The 14,193-nt window shown below is 43.6% G+C and overlaps 1 protein-coding gene and 1 pseudogene across 1 annotated transcript in view; one reads left to right on the top strand and one right to left on the bottom strand.

The window, feature by feature from the left end:
* ENTHD1 (ENTH domain containing 1) overlaps positions 1–14,193 on the bottom strand; it is a 106,113-nt gene that overhangs the window by 12,572 nt on the left and 79,348 nt on the right. The window lies entirely within an intron of this gene.
* On the top strand, positions 13,830–14,092 carry LOC102241243 (annotated as a pseudogene).

Here is a 14,193-nt window from a genome sequence, read left to right as displayed (position 1 = left end):
GGCAGAGGGTGGGGTGGGAACTGGGTGGAGGAGAGCTATGGGGGGGGGCGGAAGAGGAACAACTGTAATAATCTGAACAATAAAGATTTAATTAAAAAATAAATAAAAATATATTCTTAAAAAAAAAGTAAATTTTAGTCAAATATTTTCCGTTGACTTTCATTCTACATGTGAGAAAAATGGGGGGTGGGGGGGGAGTCTTTTTCTATATGGTTATAAGATTCTAATTGGTTTTTAAAATTTTTAAATATATATTTTTTTTATTTCAGAGAGGGAGAGGGAGAGAGAGAAACATCAATGATGAGAGAGAATCATTGATTGGCTGCTTCCTGCATGCCCCACACTGGGGATCGAGCCCACAACCTGGGCATATGCCCTGACTGGGAATCGAACTGTGACAACCTAGTTCATAGATGGATGCTCAACCACTGAGCCACACAGGCTGGGCGCAAGATTCTAATATTTCATATGAGATGGCAATATAATGAGATGGTGAAATGTTAAAGATATATAATTTAATCCCTGGAGAAAATACTAAAATTCATGCAAAGAGGTATAACTAAGAAGCCAACTGATAAGTTAAAAATTTAAAAGTATTGAATTAGCTCAAGAGAAGACAGCAAGGAAAGCACAGAGGAACAAAACACAGGTGGGACAAACAGATGGGACAAGAAGAAAGTAAAAGAGTAAATCTAAATTCAACTGTATCAGTAATTATACTAAAATGCAAATTATAAAGCATAAAATTTCAGACTGGATAAAAAACATAAGATCCAATCATATGCTGTATACAAGAGACAAGCTTAAAAACAAAGTCACATGTAAATTCAAGGACTGAAAAAAAGATATCATGCAACAATAAACCTAAAAAAGCTCAGTGGCTATCTTAATATGAGGTAAAATAGGCTTCAAGACAAGGAGTATTACTAGAGAATAAAAAGGACATTTCATAATGACAAAAGGGCCAAACATCTCAAAGATATAACATTATAAATGTGTAAATGCCTAACAATAGAACTACAAATAAATGAAGTAAAAAAATGACAGAATTAAGGCGAAAATTAGACAAATCCCACTAAATCACATTTGGCAATTTTGACATCCCTCTCTAAGTAACTGATAGAATAGATGAAAAATCAGCATGAATATCGAAGATGTATACAACACTTAACTCACTTGGCTCAATCAACATCTACAAACCACCACACTCAACCCTCACATTAGTAGGTTTTTTCTCCTTGAAACTCATTCCTCCATAAATGCTTCAACAGAACTTTGCTGGCTCTCCTCCATCTCTCTAGGCTAGCAGTTCTCAACCTGTGGGTCACAACCCCTTTGGTGGTGGAACAACCCTTTCACAGGGGTCGCCTAAGACCATCCTGCATATCAGATATTTACATTGCGATTCATAACAGTAGCAACATTACAGTTATGAAGTAGCAACGAAAATAATTTTATGGTTGGGTCACAACATGAGGAACTATATTTAAAGGGCCAGAAGGTTGAGAACCACTGCTCTAGGCAATCTTCTCAATATTCCTCCCTGGCTCTGTTCCCTCTAAATTGCAGACATTCTATCCTTTTTTAAAAAAATATATATTTTATTGATTTTTTACAGAGAGAAAGGGAGAGAGATAGAGAGTTAGAAACATCGATGAGAGAGAAACATCGATCAGCTGCCTCCTGCACATCTCCTACTGGGGATGTGCCCACAACCCAGGTACATGCCCTTGACCGGAATCGAACCTGGGACCTTTCAGTCCACAGGCCAACGCTCTATCCACTGAGCCAAACCGGTTTCGGCCAGACATTTTATCCTTGACCCTTTTATCTTCTGCTCCTACAATCTCCCAGGGTGATATCATCTATTACCTATTTAAACTAGGACTAGATCTATCACTTGTATGCAGGTAATGCACACATTTTAATTCTCAGCCCAGACGCCTGCTGAGGTCTAGCCTCAAATATATATATATCTATTCCTCTGCCCAGGGAGGTCTTATTGCCCTCCAGCCTCCTCATCCTTGGGTGTACATTTTACCTCTATTAATATGACCATCAAGCACAATTCACCATAGCTAAGATTTGGAAACAGCCTAAGTGTCCATCAGCAGATGAGTGGATTAAAAAACAGTGGTACATCTACACAATGAAATACTATGTTGCGGTAAAAAAGAAGGGATTCTTACCATTTGCAACAGCATGGATGGAACTGGAGAGCATTATGCTAAGTGAAATAAGCCAGTCAGAGAAAGATAAATATCATATGATCTCACTTATTTGTGGAATATAATGAACAACATAAACTGATGAACAAAAACAGATCCAGAGACAGAGAAGCATTGATCAGATCGTCAAACCTTAGAGGGAAGGTAGGGGATTTTTTTTGGGGGGGTGAGGGCATGAGCGGGGGCAGGGGAGCAATGGGGGGATAGGGACACATATGTAATACCTTAATCAATAAAGAAAAAAATTAAAATTAAAAAAAGATAAATACCATATGATTTCACTTATATGTGAAATCTAAAGAACAAAATACTGGTAAATGAACACACACACACACACACACACACACACACACAAATATGACCATCAACTTCTCAGTCATTCAAGTTATTTTGGAGCTACGGTTGCTAGCACAGCTCTAAGAGGTCTCCCACCCTGTCCCCTCAGTTCATTCTGCACAGCACACCCAGAGTGACCTTTCTAAAATTAATATCAAATCATACTACTTCTCTCCATTACTTCTTCAAACTACTTCATGTGGTTTACAAGGCTCTGCATAAATTAGACCTATGTGCCTCTCTTGTCTTATTTTTTACTACTATTTTTCCTAAAACTATATGGTCCTACACTAAGTTCTTTCATTTCTTCAAATTTACCATGTTCCCTCTGCGCACCAGCCTCCACCCATGCTGTTCCTTTTGCCTGAAATGTTCTCCTGCCTCTTTATTTCTGATTCCCAACTGCCAGGGTGATGTCCATTAGGTGAACATACATGCTCATGTTTCTGCATTTCTGCTTGTGCTGTTCCCTCAACCTAAAATATCCTTCATCCCTACCCTTCCATTCAAAAACGGCTCCATTCTTCTACACTCAGCTCAAATACAACCTCCTTTGTGAAACCTTTTTTTTATCCTCCAAGTTAAAATGAATCCTTTTTTTTTGCTTTTGCTTAATCCAATGTGAATATTTATATTTTCACTTATTTCATCTTTCAAATATTACTAATTTGATAAATTAGTAATGTAGTAAGTACAAGGATGTGGCAAGCACTATTCTAAGCTCTGACAATAGCAGTAAACAAATTTGTTGTTTATGACTTGTTATAATTTACTGTTTATAGATCTGTCACATCCAGTAGACTGCAAACCCCTTCAGGGCACACATCGTATTCAATGTGTTCAGGCCAATGGTGACTAGCAAAGTACCTGACAGTCATTTGATACATGTTTGTTCAATGAATCATTATCTGAATAGCCCAATCATTAAACTAAACTCAACCGGAGAGAAAGTCTTAAAGGACTTTGTGATAGAGGCCAGAACCTGAGACTTTCAGGATCACATAATGGTTAAAGGGCAGAATTAGGATTAGAATCCAAGGTTCCTGAATCCTAAATCAGTGTTCATTTTATGAGGGGAATAAAGGAAGGAACAAAAAATCTGGTAGAACCCGTTGTACCAAGTATTTCTCTACGAACAATTGTTCTAATAGGTCAGAACTGGGAGGTGACTGAAGCCCATCTTGGGGTCACTCCACCTGTCCCTGGTGGTGCTTTCAGAGGTGCGGGGCCATGGGGAGGGGACTGAGTTAAGTACACAGTTGGCCTATGTTCTTGGACCCATATAAGGAATGAATAGCATTTATGGAACATTTTCTGAAGCCCAGCAGGACTTGTGGGGATGGAGAACAGCAATGAATGCTGTCTTTATATGTGTAAACACAAAGCTCGTAAGTGCATGCTCTGTAAACACTCAAATGACTGTTTCATAAGGGCTTCCCAACTTTCTCTGAGAGAATATCTCTGAATTCCACCGAAAAGGCAGAGAGGAGTAGAGAGTGAATTAATTTGGTTGGCTCGCTTTTCTCATTTTCTTTCCATTCAAACCTGAATGTCAAAGAGCTTTGTTCTCAAGTATCTATCCAGCAGACTCCTGGACGGGAAGCCCAGTATGAAATTGAGACTACATCAGCTTTCTCTATTGCACAGTGCTTTACACTTGCAAATATATTTGATTAATGCAAAATGGGACCTTGAAATTTTGGTCAAATCAAAGCTGGCTCGATTATTCTTGATATTTTATCTTATCCTAAGAAGCTTATTCTCTATGTAAGACATCAGACTGCAAATTTAAATACAGACTTTCACTAAAGTCCCTGAAGTAAGAAAAAAACAAAACAACAGTAATACACCACCATGCTTAGAGCATAAGGACAAAAGAGAATAGCTACGCTATTGAAGGTACTGAAATGTTTTTGCTAGTTTGGAAAAAATGCTGAAATCACTTTTGAAAGAGAACTTCAGATTTAATTCTGAGTTAAGAGACTTTGCCTACAGACAGGAACATTCCATAGTGGTAAATCCTTTTCATTTTTCAATAATTCCACTGCCTTGTTCCAGGTACTATAATTATTGAATATTATTTTATATTCCATTATACCGTGAATCTAATAATGGGTGTTATATTCCAGCGGAGCTATTGCTGTGATCAATTCTCCTGTTGGTCTAATAAATAATATCCAATTACAGCTACAAAGCAGAGAGCTGGCAAGCATGACAGAAAATGGATCCCAAAATATGTCTTTCTGTGGTTTAACAAAGGAACTGAAGGAGCTCCTACTTTAGTAATTATGTTAATCAAAAGAAAGAGAATCTGAGGATAATAAGGCCATTTCTCTAAGCCACAGTTATAAATTATTAATGTAGCAGGATGCTCTGGATTGCTCATTGACATATTGGTATAAAGTAGACAAGCCACTAATTTAAAATGGATATTTAATGTGAAACAACATATTTGAAATGAAAATCATAATATATTTGTCTTATGATATATATGAAACCCCATATAATTGTAATAAGTTGGGATAGCTATAATTTCCCTATGGTCTGTGTTAAGTGTATGTGTGTGTATATATGTATATGAATGTAAACACACAACTGTAGGTCCTGAGAACTTTTTATTGTTTAGCACTACATTTAACTGTATTATATCAAAATATTAAAATAAGAAAACATATTTGGAAAATGTAGCTATGAAATATGTCAAGTATAGTACTTTCAATATAATTTGAGTTAATGGTTTAACTTCTCATAGGAAAATAGAATTGTAGACACACTTAAAGGTGTTTTTGTTTTTTTTTAATCCTCACCTGAGGATATTTCTCCATTGATTTTTAGAGAGAGTGGAAGAGAGAGGGAAAGACAGAGATAAATATCAATGTGAGAGAAACACATCAATTGGGTGCCTCCTGCAGGTGCCCAACCAGGGCCCAGGCTGGGGAGGAGCCTGCAACTGAGGTATATGCCCTTGACCAGAGTCAAACCCAGGATCCTTCTGTCAGCAGGCCGATGCTCTATCCACTGAGCCAAACTGGCTAGGGCAAAGGTACTTTTCTTTTAAAATTTCTTCAAGCGGACAGCTGAAGACTTCCAGGCCATGAATATGGATCATATAAAACAGGTAGAGGATTCTCATTATTAAATTTCACACAATTACAGTTCCATCAATAATAAAAATTGTAATTTCTTCAATAGATTATCATTATAAAACTGAGGCTGAAATGTCTCTGGGAAGCTGGCGATCATTAGTACCTCGATGTTGTCAAGCCTTCAGGCTGGAGTGGAGTCTGGTCTCCAGCATGCTAAGGCCTCCACGCTTCACGGAGCACACTCCAGGCCAAACAGATGAGCTGGGGTCTGAAGGTCAAGTGCTTGTGATTGTCAGACCAAGCCTTATAATGACGGTAACACCCTATGGGTGACTTTAGGAGAGTCAGAAGTTAAGCTAGATTGGGTCAGGGGTTAAATTCTGACATGAATTAAATATGTGAAATGCTTGAAATAGTACCTGGCACATGGTAAACACTATGTAGTTACTGAGTATTGTCGGTTATGAAATAGTCAGAAGAAGTGGAATCACAAGGGATTCAAAATGGGACCTTGAAATTTTGGTCAAATTAAAGCTGGTTTGATTATTCTTGGTATCTTATATCTTACCCTGCCGTGGGCCGACTGGAAGTGATGGGAACCTGAACACACCAGGTACTCCCCCTCCCCCTCAGAAACCCCGTACGTATAGACCACAAGCATGATGCATGCCCTTTGTGCCCACCAATTCTTGCATTTAAGGCCAAGAGAACTGTTGTGCTGTGGAAAGATGACGATGAGAAGAACTATAATTCTTAAACTTTTCCCTCATTAGATGTACAGACCAACAGTAAAATTTCTGACTTCAATACTGAGTAGAAATCACATCTAAATCTGCAACACTACAACAAACCTTTAAATATCATTTAAATTGTGCACTCAGAGGAAGTGCTATTTCTCATGAAGCATGAGCACTCTACTACTCAAAATAAGCAAAAAATGAAACCCCCAAAAACCCACATACCACCAACAAACGACAAAACCCCAAAACAACCCCTCCAAATCCCACCTATTAAAACTTAATATTATATATGTCCCTTTGAAAAACACCTCACTGACTACCTAAGAGGACATATTCCATTTCCTTCCACCCCCAGACAGAAGCAGTTGCATGATCCTTGTTCTTATAGCTCTTTGCTTATCCTAATATACAAAAAGCCAGGGGCCATCACAACCAAAACAACCAGACAGATGACCAAACAGCAGGCTGTGGGGGGCGACCAGGCCGACAGGGGGGTTAGTGAAGGACAACCAAACGACTGAACAGCAGGCTGTGTGGGGCAACCAGGCCAGTGGGGGGGGGGGCAGGGAGGGGCGATCAGGCTGGCAGGCAGGTGAGCAGTTAGGAGCCAGCGGTCCAGGATTGTGAGAGGGATGTCCGACTACCGGTTTAGGCCCGATTCCTGGGATTGGTGAGGGTGCAGGCTGGTCTGAGGGGACCCCCCCTTCCCGTGCACAAATTTCGTGCACTTGGCAGGGTCCCTCAGCCTAGCCTGTGCCCTCTCGCAGTTTGGGAGCCCTTGGGAGAGCCCAGTGGGGAGCAGGCCTAAGCCTAAGTCAGACATCCTTAGCGCTGCTGAGGAGGTGGGAGAGGCTCCCGCCATCACCACTGCGCTCGCCAGCCATGAGCCTGGCTTCTGGCTGAGTGGCGCTCCCCCTGTGGGAGCATACTGACCACCAGGGGGCAGCTCCTGTGTTGAGCGTCTGCCCCCTGGTGGTCAGTGCGTGTCATAGCAACCGGTCATTCTGCCATTTGGTTGATTTGCATATTAGCCTTTTATTTTATAGAATAGGATTGATAGCATTATATTGTAATTTATCTATTAATGATTTATCTTTTTATTACAGCATATATTTTCATTCATTTATGCAACAATTATATTGGGAATAGAACATTATTATGAACTATGCCTAAAATACAAAAGCCAGCCTAGCCAGCAAGGCTTAGTGGTTGGGCATCAATCTATGAACCAGGAGGTCACGGTTCAATTACCTGTCAGGGCACATACCCAGACTGCAGACTGAATCCCCAGTAGGGGGTGTGCAGGAAGCAGCCAATCAGTGATTCTTTCTCATCACTGATGTTGCTATCTCTCTCTCCCTCTTCCTTCCTCCCTCTGAAGTCAATAAAAGCATATTAAAAAAAAAACTTTCAGAAAGGAAAAATAAAATTGTTTTAAAGTAAAAGCTCAGTGGATGTGGATGGATTAAATAATAGATTAGATAAAACTGAAGTGAGAATTAGCAGCAGGGAGGTGGTTGGAATAAGTTGAACCAGACCTGGGTGTCCCACATCAGGGGGCTCCCAGGGTATACTCATATTCACCCCACAAGACAGCCAGCATTTGGGTACCTGCCATAGAGAGGGCATGGAGGCCGTATCAGCCAAAGAAGCAACAGCCAATAGATGTATGACCACCACAGTGGCCAGAAGAGGGAGAGCAGACACTTGTCCCTTACTCCCTGTCCTCTGTCCTAATACCCAAGTAGAGCTGAGCTCAAAGGAGGGAGCTGTGACCCATAGGCTGCTTGGTCCCATAAGTGGGCCTCCAGAAGAATAAAATGGGACCCCGGGGGGGAGACAGCAGCCAGCCTCAAGGCACAGAGGTGTGACAGTACCCGGTGTGTTGGGGAATCTTTCAGTAAATCAGAGTGGCTGGCATGGAATGGGGCAGGAACGAGGCTGGAAGGAGAGGTGGAACTCTGATTAGATGTGAGTTTGGCCTTCCTCCTCACATCCATATTTTTTTCCTCTTTGATCTCTGTGCTATATTATTGAATGATTTCTTTGTACCTATCTTCTAGTTCCCAATTTTCTCTTTTTCAAATCTGTCTAATCATCTGTCCCTTATTGATTGCATTTTTCCCGTAAGCATTTCATACTCAGCTGTTTAATATTCTGCAGCTAATCGTTCATAGCTGAAACCCTTGTAGGCTAACCCTGTGGTTTGTGTCTCGTAGACTCTGTCATGCAGGTTTGTTCCTAGTGTGTCTGGCTGTCACTGATGGTGACATCGTGCTTGACTGAGGTTAACCTGTAAGAGTCCGGGGGAGGGGAATCCAAATAGAGCAACAGCAGAGCAGACTTTTTGGACACCTTTGACAATCCAGCATGGAGTCACTGTAGCCATGACAGTTATGTCAAGTGCTATGTCAAGACTGAGGTAACCAGAACACCCGTTGGTAGGGTCTGGAGCACCCAAAGCCACAAGTCTGGGCACTCAGAGTGGGACCTCCACCCCTGGGCGGCTATAAGAACTCAGAGCTCCAACACTGAGCCACACCAACTGTACCACAGTCATACTGGGAGCCCTGCTGGACTTCCACTCCACTGGTCACTGCTGCCACTGCAGCCACCTGGCTTGAGAACAATGCCCACCTCTCCACCTGTGGACACGCCAGTGACCCAGTGACTGGGACTGTGTGTCCAGCACTCGCTCGTTCCTGTAAGCTCCCCGTCTGTGTGTGACTCTCCTGGCTGATCGGGGAGGTCTCCCCTAATGAACCTGGCAGTGTGGAAAGACAGAAGCGTGTGTGATGCTTCCATGTTCATGACAGGGTCTTTGTCAGGCTGCTTTCCTCCAGGAAGAATCTGTAGTCCAGGAGCAGGACTACAGGCCTAGAGCGGTGTACCTCCTTGAGCACTTCGTTTAATGCTGCAGTTGAGGCTCCACTTCCTGCTGGGTTGGCTCCAGCCTAGTGTTCTGATTGTGATGAGGATGCCAGCATTGGCCTCAGGGAACCTGCCTTTACACTCAGCCCCCTGCTCCAGTCAGGTTCCAGTCCTCAGGCCTACTGCGGGTCGTCCGCTTTTGTGCTGTTTTGCCCATGGAGCTTTCCTTTAACTCCCACGCATCCAACAATGCACTAAAAGGCATCTTTTATCCAGAATCTAGTTTTGTGGGTCTTTTTTTTTTTAACAGCAGGAGGACCTCCACATTGCTGAAAATGAAAGAAGTCAGGAGTATAGTTTTTATCCTGCAGATAATGAAAAGCCATTAAAGGCTGCTTTGAAGTTTTGTGTGTTATCCAGCTCACTGGGGAGATCGCCCGGCAGACAGACAGGAGTGAGACTCAGGCAAGGAGATCGCTGACCAAGGTATTCCAACAGTGCAAGTAACAGATGACAAAGGCCCGCGAAGCAGGCATAGAGATGACACTTAAAATATGATCATCAAAGAATTGTCACAACTTAGTGATTGAATATTTCTGGATAATTAGGCTTTCTCCTAGTTTATAGGTAGCAAGGACTGGTGACTATCACTATCCAAGTACTAAGCATTCCTTTCTGGGTTTTTCTTTTCTCGGTACAATGAGTGAAATACTTCTGCAGGGGTTCAAACAAGCTGCCCCAAGATGTGTCACTCCAGAGCAGTGGTTCTCAACCTTCTGGACCTTTAAATACAGTTCCTCATGTTGTGACCCAACCATAAAATTATTTTCGTTGCTACTTCATAACTGTAATGTTGCTACTACTATGAATCGCAATGTAAATATCTGATATGCAGGATGGTCTTAGGCGACCCCTGTGAAAGGGTCGTTTGACCGCCAAAGGGGTCGCGACCCACAGGTTGAGAACCGCTGCTCCAGAGTGTCGATTATGTCAAGCTGGAAACAATCAAGGCCTAGAAAGCTCAGGAAGAACCTTAGGCCTCGTCCCAAATGCCTAAAAGAATGTAACGTGGAGGACCTACTCCAGGAAGGGAGCTACCTTCATAGATAACTAGTTTAATCTAAAGTAGGGAGGAAGCTAGCAAGGCCTGTTTGATCAAAATCCATCCTGTGTCCCAATGTTAAAGATGGCCCAGCAAATATTTATTTACTACACATTAACGTATTCATCTCCTTGTGAACTGCCTTACTTCCTGTTTGAAGTCCTGGACCCCAGGACTTGCCATCGAATGACATATATGCCTCATTTTTCCTGTCTTTGGAATTTTCATGCATATGTGAATTTCCCATGTGCACATGTTAATATTTAATTTCTCCTGTTAATCTGTTGTATGTCATTTGGATGATTCGACCAGCCAGAAAGAACTAAGTGGGAAAGAGGAAAGTGTCCCATCTCCAACACCTCTGATGTAAAACACCTTTTTCATTTATATTTACTAAAACATTTGACCTTGGCATGAGCCACGACTGAGCTATCAGGATTTGTAACTGCTGTGGCCCTTTGCTTATCTTGTCTCCAGGCCACAAGGCATGATGATCCAAAAGAAACGCCTGCTGCAAAAGTCTAAGGCACCTCCAGAGCTCCTCTGTAGTGCAACCGTGCAGCCATCACACACACACACACACACACACACACACACACACACACACACACACTATAAAATCTTTAGAAAGGAAAAGAGAACATTTGTAGGAGTCTAATCCACCTCTCAGAAACTAGGTCATTCCTTGTCTACTCTGCCCAGTCCTCTGAAGCATCCATACACTGTTGTGTGGAAGATAGTAATACGAATTGGAAAAAATTAAGTACCACTATTTCCATTTCATTAAAACTGCTAACTTCAGGGAAAATGAGGCTGTAGTTTGTACACGTTGGACCTGTTGGATTATAATCAACAACAAGGGCAAAAGAATTAGCTACTTACTAGATTTCTCAGCATTTACTACAGGATTGAGCATGTGTGCTGATGACCTACTTTCAAGGTGCGTTGTGCTTTTTATTTTTTTTATGGTAATGAAATGCTCATATCTCTCAAATGCACAACAGACATACAACCACCATCTAGATAGCACAGTTAGAATTTTTAAAAATTATGTGTTTCAAGGAGAGACATTGGGGGGAGGATGCAGAGAGCATGGCCTAACAACCCAATAGCAAGGCGGTGCTGTTAGATATCAGTGGACACAGGCAGAACGAGAGGTGGACAACTTAGGAACAATGGGATAAGTTTCCTCTCAGCAGAAGGCAGGGTGAAGAGATGCCAGAACTAGGGAGCAAATATTTCCCCCATCCCCAAAGCAATAAGGCCAAGCAGTCCCTGAAACTTTGAGGCCATCCTCAAGAGGAAGAGGGAGAAAGGGAAATCCTGAATTGACTAAATTTAAACTGGAGGATGACTGAGAAAACAGAATGACCAAGTTTATATTTTCTGCCACCAAAAAATTTAAGATTATCTTGAATTATAGGAAAATATAGGGACTACTTTTGGCACAGTTGAGGCCATAGCTTGAAAACATCACACCCATGACTCAAATGTGAGTAAGTGGGAAAGACTCTTCCATCCCCCAACAGCCCTTTGTCTTTCTTCCCCCACCGCTTCTAATTAAGACAGCTCCTTAGCTCTCTCTCTGCTCTCCAGATCTTCCTGCCTCTAAAACCCACTAACATGAGTAACAACAGCTGGAACTGGGACGAGATCACCCATACTGTGTCTCTGGGTTTCTGCCACACTAGAGACAGATCCTGGTTTTAGATCAGATTTGAAGTGATATGAAAGGAAAAGCTAAATAAATAATACCTGGGCCAACACCAATGCCCACGTGCATTCCCTCTCTATATCCTTGAACATTATTTCAAACCAGAGGCCCGGTGCACGGATTCATGCACCAGTGGGGTCCCTCAGCCTGGCCTGTGCCTACTCGCAATCTGGCACACTTCGGGGGATATAGTAGTGCATGAAGGGGCAGGAGGCCAGGGTGCCGCTCCCGCTCATCCCGGCCCTGCCGCTCTTGCAACTGCCGCTTGGTAACTGGTAACGCTGCGCGGAGGTGGGAGAGGCTCCGCTTGCCAGCGTGAGCCCAGCATCTGGTGCCTGTCCATCAGCTGAGCAGCACTTCCGCTGTGGGAGTGCACTGACCACCAGGGGGCAGCTCCTGCATTGAGCATCTGCCCTCTGGTGGTCAGTGCGCATCATAGCTACCAGCTGGTCATCCGGTCGCTTAGGCTTTTATATATATAGACTAGGGGTCCAGTGCACGAATGTGTGCACCTTGAATGAAACTGTGGGCCGCAAGGCTGTGGTGGGCACAGGGGCAGGTCTTGGCTCATCCTCTGCACTCCCGCCTTGGCCCTCCTGCTGTGGCCCTCGGTCCCCTGTCTGCCGGCAGCCCCCCCCCCGCCACTGCTCCCACGCGCTGATGGCGCCAGCCTTGCTCGCACCCGCTGACGCTGACGGTGCAGAGTGATTGGGGCCGGTGCCAGCAGTGGGTGCGAGCGGCGGCTACTGTCCCCATCACCCCTCAGGAGCATGGGGAGGTGGATAAGCCCTCAGGGGCAATCAAGGCCAGCAGCCGCTGCTCTCACCTGCTGACGGCACTGAGCGATCATGACCGACGCCAGGCGCTGGCAATGGGTACAAGCAGGGCCAGTGCCAGCAGTGGGTGTGAGCAGCAGCTCTGGCACCAGCAGCGGGTGCAAGCAGCGGCTGCCAGCCCCAATTGCCCCTCAGGAGCAGGGGGAGGTGAAGCCCTGAGGGGCGATCAGGGCCGGCAGCTGTCGCTTGCACCCACTGACGGTGCCGAGCAATTGGGGCCAGCCCTGGGCGCCGGCAGCAGGTGTGAGCGGCGGTTCCTGGTTGGCAGTGGGTGCAAGCACCAGGCAGGACCGTAGTGCATGGGAGCAAAGAATTTTCAGTAACCCTAGAGGCTCACCCCGATGACAGTGACTGGTGCCCTGCCTTGGCCTGGCGCCCCCGATCACCTGCTCCACCATCCCGCTGCGGCCGACGTCCACCATGATCCACATGCACCCCCTGGTGGTCAGTGCACGTCATAGCAACCAGTTGTTTGGTTGTCCCATTGTTCGGTCTATTTGCATATTAGGGTTTGATATATAAAGATGGTATGTGTTCTGAGTACTTTCACCTTTTAAACAGACTCTCTTTAGCTAACATAACAATTTAGTGTCAATGAGGGATGAGAAAGATTCCTCAAAGGATGACTCTGCTGGTAGCGAACCTCACTGGTGAACTTAAGAGTCCACCCACTGTGCTGCTCATACTGCTCTTCTTTTAAAACACTATGATGAATCTTCTCTGAAGACACTTTCAAAGTATATGCAAAAAATACAGAAACATCATTTCAAATGATACTTACTTAGCCAAGTAATATTTAGTGGAGCTCTTATTAGGTGGCTAAGCACTGGATTAGAGACAAAGAATACAATGATGAACAAGACACAGACCTTCTCTTAAAAAAAAAAACATAGTCTAGGACCTAGTTTGCAGCACCATGGCTAAACACACCAAGGTCAGAGTCATTGGTAAATACAGGAACCGTTACGGCACTCCCTCACTAAAATGATGAAGAAAATTGAAATCAGCCAGCACACCAAGTACACTTGCTCCTTCTGTGGCAAAACCAAGATGAAGAGGTGAGTTGTGGGGATCAGGCACTGTGGTTCCTGCATGAAAACAGTAGCTGGTGGTATGTGGATCTACAACACCACTTCTGCCAACACAGTAAAGTCCGCCATCAGAAGGCTGAAGAACTGAAAGACCAGTAGAAGCTCTACAATTTGAAACATGCTAGACTATAATAAATGGGTTCATTTGTATAACCAAAATAACCATAGTATAATCAATGGAAGAGAATA

Source organism: Myotis brandtii, unplaced genomic scaffold (assembly GCF_000412655.1).
Source record: "Myotis brandtii unplaced genomic scaffold, ASM41265v1 scaffold339, whole genome shotgun sequence".
NCBI classification, from domain to species: Eukaryota; Metazoa; Chordata; class Mammalia; order Chiroptera; family Vespertilionidae; genus Myotis; species Myotis brandtii.
The sequence above is the reverse complement of the archived record's forward strand: the minus strand, read 5'-3'. Positions and strand labels throughout refer to the sequence as shown.